Source organism: Corvus cornix, chromosome 13 (assembly GCF_000738735.6).
Source record: "Corvus cornix cornix isolate S_Up_H32 chromosome 13, ASM73873v5, whole genome shotgun sequence".
Classification (NCBI taxonomy): domain Eukaryota; kingdom Metazoa; phylum Chordata; class Aves; order Passeriformes; family Corvidae; genus Corvus; species Corvus cornix.
The window spans coordinates 9447493-9462921 of NC_046343.1; the positions used below are offsets into that span (position 1 = coordinate 9447493).

Here is a 15429-nt window from a genome sequence, read left to right on the forward strand (position 1 = left end):
GTCCCTCCCTGGGCTGGACATGGTGAGCCACATTTCCCAAAGGCTAGGTCATTCCCATCAGTTCCTGAAGAAAACTCACAGCTGTGCAAGCAGCTTTTTTTTTTTTTTTTTAATACAACCTGTTCGTGCTTTCCCTGTGCCCACATGGTTTAACAACTCATTTTGGAAACCTTAAGGTTGAAGCCCCTGCAGGCTGAGGAGTGTTTCAGACACAAAGGCTGTCTCACATCCTCATCTGCTCATTTTCTTAGTCTTTACATGAACATAATTGCAAGATTCTCCTTCCTATTTTCAAGTGAGAGCACTGTCAAAGAAGCAATATCCAGCCAGCCACAGTCCAGGCATGTCTGGGAAGGGTAATAAAATGTTAAAAAATAAAAAAATGTTTTTGATGCTGCCTGTTGCTACAGCTGACAACGCATTGCTGAGAGCCGGGAGGAGATTCCTCCAAATTTCATAGCCAGGATGTATATGGATAAATAGAAATAAATCAAGACAGTCAGAGACCAGAGCCAAATGGTTTGCAATGGTGCAGAGAGAGGATCTTGATTTGGGAAACACAGTGATTAATTTGTTTTCATAGCATAATTGCCAATTAATCATTTGGCTAATTATGCTGTGTCATTAATTAGTTATAAACAGACTTCAGTCCAATTATGAGGACTCAACTAGGTCATTTAATTGAATGTTTATGCTTCCAAAAGTGCTTCACAAGGCTTTTTTTAGCAGCTGAACACATATATTTAACTGGAAAATGGCACACTTTAAATCACTGACAGCTAAAGATGCCTGAAATTACACCCTGTTGTAATTAGGAGGCTTACTGCTGTATCCATAGCTGAGCTTGACCTCTGTGATAATGCCAGTTGTTTAAGTGTGTAATAATTCCTTTACATCAGATCCTTTTTTTCCATTAAAATGTTGGTATCTGAGTTTTTTTACTTCATCAGATGAGGAGGCCTAAAATAAACATTCTTCTCTATGCTGACACGTGACAGTGTTAACAATTGAAAATAAAATTGCACATAATATGCTCTTTCAAAGAATGTCCTCAAAGTTTCTGGAGAAAATACCAGCTGTACATAGCAGACTAATACTTAGCAGCTCAAGTTATCCCTTGGGGTTACATCTGCCAGATATAAATATTAATGAAAGGGAATTGTGACAGGAAGATTAAGATTCATTAATCATTATTATTAGCCATCATCAGGTGCTAACAGGGAAGATGCTTGGAGTGAGACCCCCTCACGTTCACCCAGAGCACCCATTCATGAGGATGCCATAAGAGAATGAGGAAGGGATCAGCACTCTGCTGCCAGAGGAAATGTATTTAGGGAGTAAATACAAAGCCTGGTGGCTGTGGGTGTGAGCTGGGTCCCTGAAAGGATGTGGTGGGACGAGGGGCACAGTCTTTAAGGGAAAATACAGCCAGAGAAACCAGGAAAAACTGCAGCTCCCATGCTCCAGTGGGATATAGAGGATTTCACAAGCTTCCCCATCTGAGGCGTTGTTCAAACACTCTGCAGCTGTCAGACCCTATTGTTAGGTTTATATTGTGTTGGGGTTTTGATGTCTCAGCCATCGAAGAGCTTTGGAGTGGGAAAGAGTTCACTACCTCCTCCCAGGCAGGTTGGTGTCTATTTTCACAGCTCTGGTCAGCCAGGCAAGCTTAACTCCTTGCTCTCCACCACGCCCCCTTTGCATTGCTTGTGTTGCCAGTTTCCGTCAGGTCTTGCTCCTGCAAGAGTTTCCAGTGTATCTGTTTGCCTTTGATAATTTTACTCAGTACAAGCCACCAGTGTGGAGTGTGCTTACTCCTTGGTGTAATTGCAACAGCAGCAGCTCTGTGCCACCTCTAGGCTTTGGCATTATCTTGTCTCAGCTGAAAACATGAGAAGGTGGCCCAGTTTCCCCCCAGACCACAGACAGTGGCCAGGCAGGTGGCTGTGCCCCATGCAGTTACTGATGCACAGGAGTCAGGGAATGGGAAGGGACCACTGGAACTCATCTTGTCCAATCCCCTGCTCAAGCAGGGTCCCCTAGACTGCATTACTCAGGATTGTGTCCAGGGGGCTTTTGATATCTCCGGGGAAGGAGACTCCAGAGCCTCTCTGTGCCAGTGCTCAGTCACCCTCCCAGTACAGAAGTTCTTCCTCATGCACAGAGCTAGGTGCTCAGAAAAGCAGAGCACAGTCATTCCCCTGCACAGTGGATATATTTCAAACATGAGTTTGGAGGAGTCCACAGCTCAGGTGATCCTGATGTTCAGCTGTCCCTGGGGATGCATTTCTCCATTTATATTTACCGGTAGCAGAAATTAAGCCCAAGAACACCAGCCTTGACAAAAGGCTGCAAACTAAAATACATAGCTCATGCATTTTTCCACATGTGAAACTCTTAATGATTGCTGCAGAAGTCAAGGACTACATAATTTGGATCAGGCGCTGGCATTTCTGCCTTGCCCACACCTGCAAATCCCATCAACTTGCGTTCCTGGGAAAGGCAAAAGTGCCCCCAGGAGCCTGGGAGGAGTTAATGGGAACTGGTAGCACTGGGGTAGGGACAAATAGATTTATGGGGGATTATGTAGGTCAGCAGGCTGTTTGCTTTCTCATCATCCCTTCCCACCTGCATCGTTAACTGAGAAAGGGTTGAAGACAGGGCCAGCCTGTGCCTTCACCCCAGCCCACCTTTTCATATTTTGGGGAACAGCTGCTCTGGGCAAGTACCTCACTTGGGTCCAAACACGTTCATTCTGGTGAGATTTAGGATATAGCTCTAGGTCGACACAGAAACATGTCTGTGTGTCAGGACAGACTAATGGAATCCATTCCAGGGTCCAGATGTGACAGAAGCACAGCTGCTTCCCCTCCTGTTGCATCAGCTTCCCTGTGGATAACCCGACCTTGCATCCCTTGCTTCTTCATTCCTTCCTATTTCCATGTGTTCCTGCTGATGATCAGCATTCAGCACAGCCCTCAGGCACCACCTTGAACCTGTCCCTGCTCTGCAGAATGCAGTTGCTCATCTCTGATGCGGTTCCTAAATTGCATTGGCAAAACACCGGATCCTGGATTAGGCTGTCCCAGCAGGAGAGCTGTGTTGTTCCCCCATCCCTGGGCTTACCCAGTGATGTGTGTGTTCTGGTATTTGCATGGAGGTGTATATTCAAGGTATTCTCTAGTCACTCACCATAAATACAGTTCTGAAAGGAAACCAAGTTGTTTCCTATTAATGACTCACTTCCATTCCTTCCCATCATGTTGCTGGGCAGGGACCTGTTTAAGCTTCTTTGTTTCATGCTGAGTTCTGCTTTTCTGTGATAAATGCTAACTTGCCAAAAGCTTCCTTTCTAGCAGAGTTCAAAATAAAGTTATTAAGTCATATGCATTGACACAGTCCAGATTTGGGAGAGGAAGGAGAGCCCAGCTAACCCCAGTCCTTGGGGCAGGGTGCACACCAATACATTTAAATATTGGGGAACTAATTTTCACCTAAAACAGCATTTAGTGGGGTTCAGCTTTATATAAGGAACATGCTGTTCTGTTCCACATGGGGTAACTGGAGGCCCAAGCTCCACCTTGCTGAGGCTAATGGAGTTCTCTAATTGATTTTAAGAATCTTTGGGTCTAGTGAGGCCTGCAGTGTTTTACTAAAAAAAGCCTCTTGTACCTGACTTCAGAGACAAATTCCATGCCCCACCATATCTCTGTGGTCTTTGTATTGACTTTGAAGTAGGTTTTTCCCAAGGCGTATACAGATCAACAAATATTGTGGCTAGAGTCCTTTCCCCCCTTTCCAAATGAAATCTGACATCAACTGTTGAGAAAGAAGAATCTGTGTTATCAGAAATCCCCAAAGACATCTATGATCATCACCACTTTTTTTATTAAAGGGCATATTTTGCCATGGTTTGTTTGGTTTGTTTTATGAATTAACTTTGTGAATTCATGAGATTAAAAGCTTAAATGGGATCAATGAAGATGACACAGCATGCATCAAAGTAATTGGGGATTGTTTTTCAAACTCCAGAGGACTGTGAGTGTTTAAGTACTGAAGGTTTAGGGCAGTAATTATGAATTTTTCAAATAGAGAGATGAAAGGAAATACATTATCAGTACACAAGGACGAACCAAACTGTGTGACTGGGACCACTCTTGGGGTGAAGGCACATGATGTCCTCACTGAGGCAGGAATCTGATCCATGGAGCAGTTTGAGAAAAATCGTTTGCTGCCTGTGTACAGGATGTTAACTATGTGGAAAAGTAATAAAGTAGCATAAACCTAGAGAGAAACACAGAAGCTTCCAGCACTGCCCTCCATCCTTTCCTTTTTACCTCTGAGCAAGACTGTATGGAAAATACATTAGAATCATGAGTTTTGCTCAGCTCCAGTTTCAAGATGGCAACATATGATATGATATTTGCCAGCTTTTGATTAAAATTCGGCTTCTCTGATCCATAAGCATAAAGCTTGCAATATTCTCATCTCCCAAATCCTTGATTTCTGATGTTCACTATTCCCATAAATTATCAAGTACAGCCAATAGAAAGCTGGCTTTCTATCTAGTAAAAATCAGGCAGATTTGTGGATTTGATACTACATAGTTCAAAGTATTTAAATATGCCAAATTTATGGAAATGCTGAATTTAATATTCTCAGAATAATCCACACCTGCTTTTCAGACAGAATTCCTTCCCTCCTCTGCCTGATCCCTTGAGTTTTGATAATCTCACTCTATTTAGCATGGCTTTCTTTCAACGTACCCAAGGCGTCAGCCTTCTTTGTGCTTAAAACCAGGGGCTGTTTCATACAGTGTGACTTAGTTCATCTGGAATCTGATTTACCTTGTTTTTCAGTGGGAAGGTGGCAGGATGGTACTGAGGTGCCCTTGGGAATGCAGGGATGCCGAAGGCATGCTGGTTGCTCGACTTGCATTCCTGGTTCCAGCTGGGGCAGCTGTGTGAGGGCACTGGGATTAATTTTCACCAGTCTGGCTGACTCCAGGTTTTTTAACATATTTTTTACAAACCTGGGGGTGAGGCACCACTTCATCCTCAGCAGTGCCTATAAGAAAGACTGGGATCACAGCTCCCATCTGGGAGCTCTGCTGGTTTCCAGCATCCAACCAAAATCCCTTCCCAACTGGTCAAAACCCACCAAAGTGTGGTGTAAGCAGAAATTATTACTAAAACCATAACGTACCTTGCATGGCTGTAGGGTTCCTGGTCTCAGTGTCACACTTACCACAGGGAAAACTGGTCTACCTATGGAGATGTGAAACAGTGAAATGTGATGTGTTTTTCTTCTTCAATCCTTAAAATAGGTAACACTGGTACATTTAGACACAGCCTGTCAATACACTGTCATACCAGTGTGTAATCATTACAGAAACACTTGAAGATTTACTAAGTGGTTGGAGTAAACACATCTATTTTGAGCAGAATTGGTCTGTGCACAGTGCAGGGATGGGAAAAAGCCGTGTTTCATTGAGTCGTGTGGTGTCTCGAGGAGGTGACATAGTTGGCAGTAAGGAGAGGATGTTGCAAGATTTCACAACTGCAAAGAAAATACTGAGCTGACCCTTTTTGGTTAGATTCTCATCTGGTGTAAATCAGTCAAGATTCACCAATGCCAAAATATTTCTGGATGCTATTTCCCAGTTTTCCAGCATCAAACTGATGTTTATAGAAGCTCCTAGTTGCACATATTAAAGTAATCAAGAGTATTTTCATTACTGACTGTGCAAGTGAAATGAAGACAGACATAATGGAAACGTGCTCAAAAAATCATATTGACAAAGAATTTAAATAAAAATGGGGTTTTTTTTCTCCTGTGTATGGCTGTTGTGCACAGTAACCAGGTCTAACAGATGCCAGTAATACAATGGAAGGATTGTAGTGAGGAGGAAAGGAAATGTATTTCCCAATCCCAATTGGAAATTCTGTCTCTGTTTAATTCCTCCAAGCATCTTAGGTTTAAATAATTCTCTTTTTTTTCCTATTGGCCACTTCCCATAGCTGCGCATCCCTCGAGTGAGTGTCTTGCCTTTGGTATTAGCTACAGAGAAGCACAGTTCTCTTCCTCACCTCTAGAGAAAGTTTATTATTTATTTCCCCAGTTCCTGTTCTGCTTCTTTCTGCTTTCATAATGCAGTCTGGGATTTCACCTGTTGTTTTGTTTGAGAGAATGAATATTTTTATTTTATTCAAATTCATGCAGATTTTCATGTTGTCATAGGCTTCAAGAGTTTCTCCTTCACGTCTGCATTCACAAACCCGCTGCTTTCTTCTCAGGACACCAAGCAGCTGCCACAGAGATTCCAAACATTCGGTCCTCCCCTTTGTCCTCCCTCTTTGGTCTCCAGACCTTCTGTCCTGGTGAAGGACCCTTTTCTTGGAGCTGGGCCAATGCCTGCCTCTGTCCTGTAATAAGGAAAGTACCCACTGGAGGGAAGGGGCTGGTTCAGGTGTGGGAGCTCACTGGGGAGGGAGGCCAGGGGCAGGCAGAGTGCAGAGCTGCTGGCCCCCAGGAGCTGCTGGGCTGGGGGCTCTTCCTTGCTTGTAGAGGAAATTGTCCTCTTGATCTGCTCCACACTTGGCAGGATGCTCTGAAAAAAACATGTCCAGAACCAAGAGCTGAGGTGTCAAACGAGAGGATGTTGGGAGCAACGCTGCCTCTGGGAACAGAGCAGGGCCCTGCAGCTGTGGGACAGGTCCCACCCAGAGGCAAGAGTGTCCCACACAGCAGGAGTCTGGGGCCCACACATTGTTTCAAGGGAGAGGGACCTTGAAAGGACTGCCTCAGGTACCTCCTCCTTACAGATAGCTCTGCTCCTGCATTGTGTTTTCAGAGCACAAGTCACCATTTTGTTCCTAAAGGCCTAATTTTGAGTAACAGCTTGGTGTAAGATATGCCTGCCTCTCTTCTTGCCTTCCTACCCCTTTTAGAAACATTAAAGGTGAGTCCACCTGAACCTAATTTGCAGGTATTTAATCCCATTTAACCATATATGTAGTCCATATGTGAGGGTCAGCCAAGAAGCTCTTTAGATATCCCACAGTATGGAAAATACCCTGTGGAAGTGGCTGAATAACTCACTTTCTCATTCTGCTTAGTGCTAGCCTTTCCTTCATTGGAGCTTTTTTCTCTTTCTGTGCAGATGTGAGATGCTGGGCAGAGACAGACGGGGGATGTTCTGTAGTAGGGCAGATACTCAAGGTCCAACAGCTGGGAATCTGGGCCAGGCTGCTCATTGCAAACCAGAAGGTTGGGATTCGAGTCTTCAGGGCTGTCTCTGGTCAGTGGGATGTTTTCCAAGACTCCTGGGGAGGATGACGGGGCTGTGTTTTTGTTCTGTCTCCACATCCTGAAATAAATTTGTATTTGATCAAACAGGATAAAATTATGCTATCAATGGGCAAGAGCTACAAGCAAAGTCAGTCCCCAGTGTTGATCTGTCCTGCTGTACACCCAGGCCATGGCATTTCGGCCACAGCTGAGAGAGAATCAGGCCAGGTAAAGACTGAGGATTGTAAGGATTTCACATTGTCTTTCAGCTCTTACTTTTTGAGTCTTGAAATGTTTTCTCATGTAGCATTTTCAATTAAGTTTAAATACCAGGTTAGTTCCTATACTCTCAAGCAGTCTTTAGTAGTTCACACAGAAAAAATAGGCAATTCGATGTTCTCTCCTTGTTGATTAAGAAGAGCAACAACAAAGCTCAAAAAACAAACCCCCAGTCTCACTACCTGATTTTTCACAGGCTACCGTTCAGCACTGTGTGAAACCATGGCAGAGAGAGTGTTTTTACCTTGTTTGAGGTTAAACTTACATCAGATTTCATGAGTTGCCTTGGAAGATTCCAAGCCAAGGAAAAGGACTCCCACAGGCTTGGGCTATTTAGGGTGATTTATGGTCTTCTGAAAATCTTTGTAGATCAGCAGTGTTTATGAGCATTCTGGAAATAGAAGAACATTAAAATTTGGGTAGAGCCTTAAAAAAAAAATTGTAGAATCCTCCTCTCCTCCAGATATTCTTTTTGAGATTTCTGTACAACCAAAATGGGCATATGCAATTCAGGTCTTTAAAAGAGTTTGAACTTGAAGTTTCAAATCAATTCTTGTCATAGCTCTGTCTTTATTTGAAAAGCTAATTTAACAGATCACTGCTATTATAAGACACTACTGCACTGGGAAAAAAAGCTCATCTTGCTGTTACAGATAAACACAAATCCTTTTGCACTAGAAAATTTGTCTGCTTGGCTATTTGCTACTCACATGCTGTTATTTCCCCATCCACATTGACTTTCTCCTACTTCTTCTCATCTAAAGCCCCGTCTCCAAGGTTTTTTGCATTTTAAAGGTAAATATCTCATTCAAATGGGCCTGAACCTACACATTGGGTAACGTAACTGCCACCCACCTGTTCACCAGGGTGAGACAAAGGATATTTTTATAGTTACCACGTACTCAAGAAGAATCCAAGAACGGGAAAGCCGGCAGGGAGAGCATCATCCTCCTGCATCTCTGGCTGCCATGGTGATGGGGTTCTGGGGGAGCATCACAAAGGGAGAACACCCCACCCACCTCAGCTCCCTGCTGGCAGAGCTGTCCCTTTCCTCCTCCCCAGTACAGTCCTGTGGGCGTCCTGGCTTTACTGGGATGTTTACAGATGGCCTGGCCAATTACTAAAGAAGCATCATTGCTTTTGTCCCTGACAGTGAGGTAATGAGCTGCTGAGACAAGCCCTAATAAACCAGGGATCACCTACCTCTACCTCCTTCTTCTCTGGTGTGGGACAGAATGTTTGATGGGCTTCCATCCATGTGACCAGCAGGCAAAATGACTCCTTCAAAAGGATAAATTTTAATAGAAATAGCATCAGATTAATGCATTTTTTTTCATTTTTATGCTAATTGTTGCAAAGACAGTGATAAGTAATGTTCCATTTTATTGCAACATAATCACAGAATCACACAGAGATTTGGGTTGGAAGGAACCTTAAAGTTCATCTCGTTCCAACCCCCTGCATGGGCAGGGACACCTTCTACTAGACTGGGTTGTCAAAGCCCCATCCAAACTGACCGTGACACTCCCAGGGGATGGGGCAGCCACAGCTTCTCTGGGCAACCTATGCCAGGGCCTCACCACCCTCTGAGTAAAAACTTCATCCCAACTTCACATCTAAATCTCTCCTTTTTTAGTTTAAAACCTTTCCCTCTTGTCCTATCACTATTGGCCTGTGCACGAAGCTGCTCTCTCAGTATCTGCCCTTATAATAACACATTTCTGGTTTATAAACATAGAAGAAAGCACAAAAATACCTCAGTTGTGCCTTTTAAGGTATTTCTAAGTCATTTATTTCCATACTTTAAAAAAAGAATATATCCTGTAAATATATTGAAACAGACAGACTTAATGATATTTCACACTGAAATAGTTATTGTGTATTTTCCTCCATTTAAACTTAAAATACATTTTGCTACATTATAGATGATTTTTCATATTACTGCATCAACACATATGTATTTCAGAGTTTAGCTGGCGAGTGTAATAGAGTAGAGCAACTCCTCTGACAGTACATTAAAAAATGCTCATAAATACTTGGGTAATGGAGAAATTCTGAGTAAGATTCATTCCTGCATAGTATTTGATCTATTTACTGAAATTCCAGAGCTCTAACACACAGGAACGATTTTGAATGGACTATTATTATTCATCCCATATATTATCCTGGTTGCTCCCTGCAGTAAAAAGTGGTTTATTATAATGTGATTTCTCGGCTGCATCAGTATGATATACCAGCAGCTAATGAAGTGTTCAAGCACCCAAAACCCCAGCATCATTGAAATTCATTACCACGAAGATTCTGCCAGAACTAATTGCTGTCAGGGCTGCTTAGGCACGTCTTAGTTTCATTTCACAGAATGACAGAGCTACTGCTGGTGCAAACCAACAGGAACAAACCCCTCCAGCCTGCAGCGCACCCCAGCACAGTGCTGGAGGTTGCTCCGGTGAGTTGACACTCTGGCAGGGCCAAGAATAGCCTGAGGGTTTGGATGTGCTTTTTTCCCTTTAAATTGAAATATGGAATTTGTGTGCAGAAGAAATAACTACTGAATATGGAAGGGATTTGGGGAAAAAATGGGGAGGTCTCTGCTGCCTCCAGTGCACCCTGAATCACTGGGCTTTGGGCAGGGCATGGGCTTTGGGACAAAGAACAACTCAAAGACTCAGACTTGGGATATGCAGATAAGTGGGCAGGGGTGAGCACCAGCCCACGGCTGCTGTGGTGTTCCAGGCCCTCCTGCACCCCTGGATGCTGAGTTCCCACCTCCGGCTCCCACTGCCCTTGCATCCTCCCCTGGCCAAAGCACAGATCCTCCTATGCCCCCAAATTTATACCCACAGGCTGACATCCACACACGTCCTGAGCTGCAAAGGCTCTTTTGCAAAATGAGTGCATCTTTAAAGGTTCTTTTATGGCAAAAAGCAGTACAATTATTGAATCATTAATGTTGGAAAAGACCTTCAAGATCATCAAGTCCAACCTTTGACTGAGTAACCACAAAACCATACTGCAAAGTGCCATGTTTACTGATTTTTCAACACTTCCAGGGATGGTGACTCCACTATTTCCTTGGGCAGCCTCTTCCAATGTTTAACCACTCTTCCAGTGAAGAAATTTTTCATAATATCCAATGTGAACCTCCCCTGGTGAAACTTGAGGCTATTTCCCCTTGTCTTATCTCTAGTTCCCCAGGAGAAGAGACCAACCCTCACCTTGCCACAACCTCCTTTCAGGTATCTGTAGAGAGCAATGAATGCAATTTTCAGGAAAGAAAGGAAGTTCTGAGCTCAGCAGAAATTTCTGAACCCTGGGACTGCCTGAACAGATTTGTTGAACAGCTCCGTTTACATGCTATTTGCACATTCCTGTTTCAAAAGTCAGCCTACACGGATTGCTCCTGATACGCCTTGCCAAAATACTTGGGAATGATCCAAGGGAACGATCTTGACTGTTGCAGGTGGATTGTGGACCCTTGAGAGGTGCTGGAGGTGTCAAGGAGCTCATTAACTATGGCTCATTACAGCATGGAGGGGAAGGATGTTCTCATCATGGTGAGTTTTGGTGCTTTAACGGGACACCTTTCCAAACACCTCCTGATCTGGGCAAGGTGAGCAGCCTTGGGGGTTCTCTGTCTCAGCCTCCTGCAGTTAACGTTTTGCTGCTGAGATCAGTGGGACCAAAGCTGCCCTTTTGTGGAGCCCTTTCAGTGTTTTCTGCAATGATTTCCCTGTGACTTCAGACCTCTGTGACTTGGCCAGTTTGTTTCAACAAAGACAATTTTTATTATCTCAGTGAAAAGTCTGGATGTGCTCATATGTTGTACTTGCTATATACACATTTTCAAGCATTAGTCATGCCATAACATCTGCTTTTTATTGGTAATTACACTATCCCCATTTTAATAAGAGGTAATTCTTAAATTTCTCATAAAATACACATGACTCCAGGGAAAGAAGGTGAAAGGTTTTGCAAGCCTCTCACAGCCACAAGACCAAAATGAGTCAAAATAAATCCTTCCTGAGCAAAACTTGTCCAGCCACTCATGACAGCACAACCAGGGATGCCTGTGTGACTCACCATCCCTTTTTCTCCTAATTGTTCATGCTCTGCAGAACAGACCTGCATAGTCTGTGCACCACAGGCCTGATAGGTGCTGTTAATATGCTCAAAAATGAGAACCTGGTCCTAAAATGGCACATATGTTGCTACCTCCTGGGTGTAACTCGACTGGAATTAGCATGAAGGGGGTTCTGCGAGATCAGGTCTGAACTGGGGAATAGGAAAAGTTTGTGGCTTGTTTCCAAGCGTTTTAGACACTTTGGAATTGCAAATAGGTGTCCGGATTAATGGACCATAGCTTGTTTGCATTCATGTTTATGGTAGACTTGGTATAATAGTGTGCCTGAAAAATGAGTAACATCTGAAGTAGAAGACCAATATGCAGATAAAGAATAATGAAAAAGAATGTTTTGGGGCTCCATTAAAAGCTTCCAGCTCCTTACTTCCCACTGCTTCTCCGTAGCCAAGTGCTGCTGTGCTGCTTTGGCCTGTGAGAACTGGGCTCTGCAATTCCATAGCCTGTTTCCAGGGATTTTCCTCGTGATTCTGGACAAGGAAGGCAGTGACAAATGATACTTTTACAAGGTCATCCCTAAATCTTTGAAAACCAGGGAGGTTTTTCAGTGGCTCCTGCCCTTCACTGAATGCCAACAGCCAAGCCCATATGGAGCATTGTGTGCTGAGCTCATTGTCGATGCAAATGCACACAACTAGTTTTGATTAAGAACAAAATGAAGAATTGACTCAATCTGCTTTTTCTTTGTTTGAAATGCTTCAAGCCTCTCATTATCATCAGGGTTTCTTTCAGTGCAGGAAATCGGAATTTCCATAAAATAATGCTGAAAGGCACAGGGTGAAGTCAAAGAACACTTACGTTCCTAACGAATGGATGGATAAACATGCAAAACAAATTTGGGGACACTCAACTAAACATTTGGGGGCATGTTATGGCATGTGGATTGTTTAAATTATTCAATATATATTAAGCAGCCACATACACAAATGGTAAAAGGACAAAGCAGGGGGTTTGAGAGAGGCCTTTTCCCATTGCACAGTAACGCACAGCTATCCAGAGTGTGATTATTGCATTCAACATCCAAGGAGAGTTTGCATGGTAGAGTGCCCAAATTGCAATGTTTCCATGGGGGGGTTGGATTAGATGACCTTTAAAGGTCCCTTCCAACCTAAACTATTCTATGATTCTGTGATTTATGGGAACAAGGAGCTCCTTCCAATGCAAGGAAGGTCCCATGGCAGCATTTGTAGCCTTGGGGTCACTGAGGTGGGATCAAAAAGACTTTGTGTAACCTCAGGGCTGTGTTTGGAAATGCTGATGCTTGGAGGGATGTGCGGCCGCTGAGCACAGCCAGCACGCAGGTGGTCCAGCACCATTTCCCATCCTCAGGATATGCTGGAGTATTGGAAAATCCTCGTGCCAAGGGAAACTGGAAAGTGGCAATCACATTCTTCTCTCTTTCAACATCCGGATGGATCTGGCCAGAGAGTCCCTGCATTTTTTATGGGGTTTAATCACAGCCAGGGCTGGCAGTGTTCCTTGCAGATCCGGGTGTTTGGTATTTCCAGTGCAAGATCTGGCTATCCCATGTATGATACTGTAGGGCAGTTCTTCTGGGAAGACAGAAATAAAGGGAAGGACATTTTTACCAAGGATGGCATTAAACAGGTATATTGCAAAGACAAGCTCTCCAAAATAAGAAAATGGGGGAATTGAAGGTGCTTTTTCCCTATTTCTCTGCATGGCTCATCATGAAAATATCAATAACAAGACCAGCTGCTGATTCCTTGTGTTGCCTGCCTGCCTCCCCACGGTGGCATGCAGAGGTCAGCTTCCTTCCATGTGGCTGGAGAGAAGGAGAGCTGTGTTCAAGGCACAGCTTTGCACCTGTGAGCAGGTGAGGGGCTGGCAGGTGGGTGGCCATTGCTTCACTCTGTTCCCGGGGGACATTACTGGGAAAGAAATTGTCTTTGAGACACTTACAAACATGGCTGCCATTTCCAGGAATATCTTATAAATAAGGAACCAAAAAAAAAGTCTTAAAGTCTATTAAAAGCCTAAAAGTAACAAATATGAGGGAGATTAACCATCCGACTGTCTTTTGGCAAAGTTGGTGATTACTATGTGCTGTCTTAACAGCAAATGTTCCCGGTGTAATGTTTGCTTGCATCACCTGGAACACCCCAGTTGAACTATTGTCCTAAACAACACACAAAATACCCCTTTCCTTTGGTTTGATGACTCGAACAACAGCTCCCAGCTTTTTGTGTTGTGGACCCAGAAGAGGTCAGAGCATGGGATAATCCTAGAGACAGGAAAATATTCCCCACAGGAATACTCCCCACCATTTGGGAGCTGGGGGTATGGTGTTAGGGGACCCAGAAGGCAGATTACAGGGTGAGTTTGGGAAAACCTGGATTGAAAAAAAATGAAAATTAAAATATATTTTGTTGTGGTTTGTGCACCTCAATGAAATATCTCTTTAACTGTGCAGGACAACCCCAAATACAGGAAAAAATTACAGCTGGCAACATCTGGGAACCAGAAGAAGCCTAAAGCAGAAAGCAGAGAGGGAGGATGTGTCAGAGATTGATACCATTAGGTTTTCTGAAAGCAAATCTATCTCTACCCTCATAGTGGTAGGTGGCAGTGGAAAGAAAACTCATTGTGTTTAAAAAACAGGTCATCTTCAAGAAATGTCACAGAAACCTTGAGTAGACACGAGCAAACAGCCCTGGGGGAGTCATTTGTCTTTGCTGTCAAGAGGAAAATTAAAACTCCAGGGGACACAGAGCCTGGGTTTGATGGATGCTTAAAGCAGAAGGCAAGCAGGTCGTCATTCCTGTCCCCCAGGGAAACAGGTTCTTCCCCTGGAGAAAAGTGACTGTATCAGGTGTACACCTGTGGGAAGGAGAGAGGCAATGAGAAGATAAATGGTGGAAAGTCTCTGAAATCTCATTTGGTATTGACAGCAATAACCTCACTCATGAGCTGGGGGATGGTTGTTGCTGCCTGACACATTTGTGGGCAGAGCGGGGATGATGGCTACATCAGCATTGCTCTTACCAGTGCCCATGCTGGGTGTTTTGGGGAATTGGTCTCAGTTCTGAGGGGTTTTTAGTGACTCATGCAGTTCATGTGCTGCAGCTCCACACCATGGCACAAACTGAATTGCCTTGAGGGGAGATGGTTGGGAAATTGGCTTCCAAATTCTGATCCTAACGACAAACCTTACATAGGTATAGCTGGGTACAGCACCTACCTGTTAGGAGGACATTCCTGTGATGGATGATGCTATGCAGCTCTGCAGCCCCCAGACCATACTGTGGGAGACCCAGCCCTGAGAAGGAAGAGAAAATGAAATTTCTGTTTTAATCAATATCCAAAAAATTTTACCTCTTGTACATCCTTGGAGCTCTTCTATATCAAGCATCTTGCCATCTTCTTAACATACAGATATGCAGAGAAGATAACTGCTGATTAATGACCTCCATTTTAGGATCCATTTTAGCTGATCCCTGGTAAGCTGTGCAATACGTATTTCTACTCAAAACCAAAACTTGACTTCTATAAGCAACCTATTTCCATCAGTGAGTTTCCATCATGGTGAATCATGACACTAGTTTTACTAGGGGGTTTTTTCTGTTTTCTAATCAGCCATAAAACAGAATCTGTTGATTAATGTCCAACAGCTTTCATCTGAGCAATCTTTGCTCTTGGGTTATTAATACAAAGAAATAAGGAAAAAATATTCTGATAATATTTCAATATTGTTACCTGCC

General features: G+C 43.6%; 1 long non-coding RNA gene across 1 annotated transcript; it reads right to left on the minus strand.

Annotated features, from left to right (window-relative positions):
* Positions 1–3881: 3881 nt before the first annotated feature.
* Positions 3882–14989, minus strand: LOC104689622. Its single transcript, XR_751838.2, has 4 exons — positions 14910–14989; positions 8773–8850; positions 7835–7960; positions 3882–7369 (listed from the first exon to the last, which is right to left on the minus strand). It is a non-coding gene; the product is annotated as an uncharacterized LOC104689622 (long non-coding RNA).
* Between the last annotated feature and the right edge of the window lie 440 nt (positions 14990–15429).